We start from the raw sequence: 4,703 nt of genomic DNA, 5'->3' as shown, positions 1-4,703 counted from the left end.
TTCTGAGTCGGTCCAACGCGGCCTGCCATGTCATCATGCGGCTATTCCCATTAGCGATATCGCTAATGGGATGGCCGAGAATAGGAACTTTTTTGTCCCCATGCAACCTATATTAAGGGTCTCTCGTGTGATTTTGGGGCTTTCTCTCCTCATCTTGAGAAATTGGTTCTTCTCATCATCATCTTGGGGGACGTCCTCTCTCCGGAAAAAGGGCCAAAAGCTCCAAAGCTCTCATTAATCGCTCTTAAGCCGAACCTGTGAAGAGGCCAAAGCTCTTAAGCCCTCTTAAGACAAACCTTTTTGGATCAACTTAAGCCTAATCTAGTATCTTCTCAAGCTAAGCCAAAGCTCCGATCTCAATGAGCCAAACTTAAGCCTTGATGAAACGAGCTCCTAACTCAAAGCCTAATCTTGCCCTTAATTAAGCTAAGCCTAATCTCTATCTCCATAAGCCAAGCCTAATCAAAGGTATTCAAAATCCTCTTGAGCTCTAATCCTCAATCATAAGCCAAGCTTGATCTCTAATCTCGCTTTAGCCAAGCTTTCCTAGGTCTTTAATCGGAAGCCATCATATTCATAAGCTCCCTAACCAAAGCCAAAGCTCTCGAATTTCATTAGCCATCATAATCATGAGCTCTCTAATCTAAAGCCTAAGCTATCTAAGCCGCCTAAACCCATTCAAATCTGGGATTTAAGCCATAGATCTTAAGCCAAATCAGACGGTCATTGGAAGACGAAGCTCCATGCCATAGCGGGAAGAAGCAAAAAGGCAGTATAAAGCAGGTCATTATTAATTTTCTTGATTAGCACCTGGATTAAGCCAGGTTCTACCTTGTAAGGAGCATTAAGCTTCCATTAACGATTGATTAATGATGATTATTGTTGATTAATTAAAATTAAGAGAACCGTTTGTTTTGAGCTCTGTCTTGTTAATTGTGCCTGTTGCACCTCTTTTCCCCACACCTCTCACAGCCAGGGGCTCGGTGCCTTCCCGGCTCACCTTTCGCATAATTATCCCCCGACACCGTCAACTTGAAGACTATTTCAGGCCATAAAACTGTGTCAAGGGATGACACAGGCAAGGAGGGGAGGAATGTTAGCAGCAAGCTATTTTTCTGAGTTCTCTTTGTAAAACATTTATTATTTTGATAAATCGGGAATATTGTAACTCCTATTTTCTCGGGTAAACTCTGTAATTAATGAGTCGGGGCTACAAGCTTCCAGATTGTATCAACTAGTCATTACTCAGCTTTGGTAGAACTCCAGATTATTAGTTTTGACCGCCAAAAAACCTTGGCTAAGGTATACAAGCCAATTTTTGTAAGTTTTTATTAAGTTTTTGGATAAGAAATACACAGCGTGAGCTAGCGGCGCTCACTTCTCTCCTTCTCGTGCTTCCTACTCCCTCTCCGGTTGTCACATTGCGATTGTGTTTGTTGCATTGCAACTACAAGTACGAGCTCTACGCATTGACATAAGCAATTTACTGTATTTTATAGCTTTTGGCATCGTCGACCCGCGGCCTTATTTCATCATAATTAGGAATTTACACTTTTAAAACGAAAACTAAGCATAGGCGGGGTATTGGGGCATCATAGCTAAGCATTTAGATGCATTCTGAGTCGAAAATGATTAGGTCACTGTTGTTAATAATTGCGATTTTGAAACTTGACCCAAAGTGGGGTTTGAAGCCATAGGCATGTGTGCTTAGGTCTTATAAATTTGTCCTAAAGGTTTCGTTACATTTGGATGTCATTTGTTGCTGTAACGGATGTGATTTGCTTGCCGATGAGCGATTGGCTTTTAGTGATTTCAGTCATTTGAGTGTAGCTTGAGTTAGATGTGAGTTGTTAGTTGTTTTCCAAGAGATGGACAACCTCTTATAGCCTCTATGCATTAGTCGAGTCAACTTCGTCCCATGGTTTGATGAATTAATCGTGGTTCTCGCTAAGACTGCATTAAGATAGGATGGTGAGGTTAGACATGTGTCCCACAGGTACAATATCTTTTTTTGGAGCTTCTTGTTTAAAAAACCTCATGCTCTGTTCTTGGAGAAGAAAGCCCTTACCCTCTTTATAAGGGGTTTGTGCTCAATTGAAAATTCTTTGACTCTAACAGAAATTATATTGCTTTTATGGTTTCCAAGAGACAATTTGGACTTGGCAACAGTCACAAGATAGCTTGGACTCGGATACTTTCAACTTGGCCATCCCTTGTAACATGGACACTACAAATAGATTCAGAGACTAGACCTTGAAGGCTTCAATAGAAAATTGGTAGACATCTCCTACTAAGAAGTTCTATGAAGCAATAATGCCAATACGAGAGATGAGCCACAAATGCAATCAAACATGGACTTTTCTTTACTCTCAACAATGGTGGATACTCAAACTTAAAGCTTTGTGGGAGCTACCCTGCTCTCTCAAGCACAAAGTGTTTCATTGGAGGGTTCTTATTGGAACCCTTCCAATGGGAGACGTAATGCACAAGAAGGACACATTCTTAAGTGATTTGAAAACAAGACCACATGTGGGGCCCCGAAAAGTGACATCCCGTACACCCAGTAAAAATATAAAATTTCTCCCCCCTCCAATTTTGGGTTTTAAAATTTCTTGTTCATTTTTTCAAAAATGAAAAGTATTTTCTCTCTCTACCATTTCTTAGAGGGCATATTCGAGACCTCAAACTTCCCATAATGCATAAGCAATGGTGGGCATCGCATAAGCGACGCCAATTTTTGACGCTTATATGATGCTTTAGTGTCGCTATCAACGTCGCTTAGGTGACGATTCTATAGAGACAATGGTTGCGATACGGTTTTTGTCGCTTATGCAATGCAAAAAAGCGTTCCTAGCGCCAAAGCGTGCTTGTAGTGCTCATGTGTCTTGACTTCACCCTCCCCATGGCAACAACCAACACTCACCTCTGCCTGAGGTAAGGTCTTGTAGGTTTTTGTTGCTCTCTCTTTCAACAGCTCACGTGTGGCTTTGATGGCACCTCTACTTGGTCCGCCCCTTGTGATGTGCCCATAGCAATAACATTGGAGGGTGTCATCCTGAACACACATCTAGCTCAGTCGCAATTCCTAGCAAGGCCACCAGGTAAAGAGCTGGCAACAACCAACACTCACCTTTGCCTGAGGTAAGGTCTCCGATCATTGGTTAAGGAAGTTTTTTATCACATAGCGCATGGAACGGTGTGTTGTTGCAGGTCTTGCAACAATGATTCATTGCACGATGTACACGCATGCGTCTTTTGTTTCACAGTGTGCAATCTAATGATACTACTGTAGATCTCAACATAATCTGCAAGCTTTTTCTACACAGAGTGTATATGCCACAGATTTGAATTGGGGGTTATGTGCACACTGCAGATCCCATCCTATGTATAGAGTCACGCCCAGACCTGGGGTATGGTTGCCATGCCTTGAACCTGCTGTCCGCATTAGAGTACCTAAGCAGGGGACAAACTCCACACAGGCTCTGCATCAAGACCAAGCGTAACCCTTCGCGATGAAGTCATTTTGGGTAGCATTGAAGTTCGATGTTGTGAGGTTAGATGGTTGTTTATTTATTCCATGTCTGATTGCTTGCTTTCATCCATATTGCAAGTCGGTTTTGGTCAGATGTGAATTTTTGGTAGAAAATGCCATGGTGTGCTATATTTTCTCACCAACGAGTGGTGGAACATTGTAGATTTGGTTCTAGATTCCTCCTTTCATTTTTTGCAGGTTAGGTGGATTTTCAGCCAACATAGAATAGCAACAGCAAATTACATATCCACGTTATACAGTATATATTGTAAATTTACCCATACTCACTTGAAGCAATTTCAAGAGAATGATGATGTGGTTTTGGTTGCACCTCATGAAAAAATATTTTTCAGGCTATGAATTTGTCAATCTTTACATCGAGGTCTTATACATGGTATTTTAAAGACATGATGGTTTCACTTATTCCCTAGCGGTGTCAGGAGTTTTTTGGAGCAAGGGATTGTGGATATGTACATACACATGCATAGTGCATTGAATAAAGGTTTGCCCATTTTTCAGAGCCAGGTGGTTGCGTGGGGCCCACATGTGTACAGGTAGGACAACATGTACATAGTGCATCGATTTTCACTATCGTCAGTACTAGTGTGTTTTTCCTATAATAAGAGGAGATTGCGGCGCGTAAAACTTCTCGAGGAAGCTATCGGCGGGCCGACGACATGAGGTAAGCAGGTGCGTCAGATGACGTTCAGTGGCGTCAGGAGGTCGAATGGGGTCAATACTTGCACGTGGATAAGTACGAACACAATGTGGCTATTTTCTTGTGCTAATTATGCAAAAAGGTCATCATGAGGACCATCTTTTGGGGCCACTTCACGTGGTGGCGGGATGCATTATTGGAAAAAGTTGAGTGCCAGGTGTGCGGATGGCTGCAGCAGGGTGTCAACTATGCACTGCGGGGTCAGTTTTTGGCCTGTTCGGGGTCCGTTTGAGATCAACTAAAAGGCCAAGGGTGCCCAAGTAATAATGCAATGTGTGGGAACTGAAAAAACAGAGAGAAGACCGGAAAAAACGTGGAGAAGAGAGGAGGAACAGCCGCAACTGTGTTTATGCTCATTTTGGAGCATTTTTTGGTCCTAAACTGCTCATCCGATGTTGGATTTGAGCGTTGTGACATTGTAGACTGGGGTTTTGGGCCGTTCCGGACGCGATG

General features: G+C 42.5%; 1 long non-coding RNA gene across 1 annotated transcript; it reads left to right on the top strand.

Moving 5' to 3' along the window:
* Positions 1-2,888: 2,888 nt before the first annotated feature.
* Positions 2,889-3,997, top strand: LOC147437126 (uncharacterized). Its single transcript, XR_015184714.1, has 3 exons — positions 2,889-3,141; positions 3,374-3,553; positions 3,731-3,997. It is a non-coding gene; the product is annotated as an uncharacterized LOC147437126 (long non-coding RNA).
* Positions 3,998-4,703: the final 706 nt, after the last annotated feature.

This window comes from Adiantum capillus-veneris, chromosome 17, assembly GCF_014529385.1.
Source record: "Adiantum capillus-veneris isolate H3 chromosome 17, ASM1452938v2, whole genome shotgun sequence".
Classification (NCBI taxonomy): domain Eukaryota; kingdom Viridiplantae; phylum Streptophyta; class Polypodiopsida; order Polypodiales; family Pteridaceae; genus Adiantum; species Adiantum capillus-veneris.
This window is presented reverse-complemented; position numbering and strand designations above follow the sequence as displayed.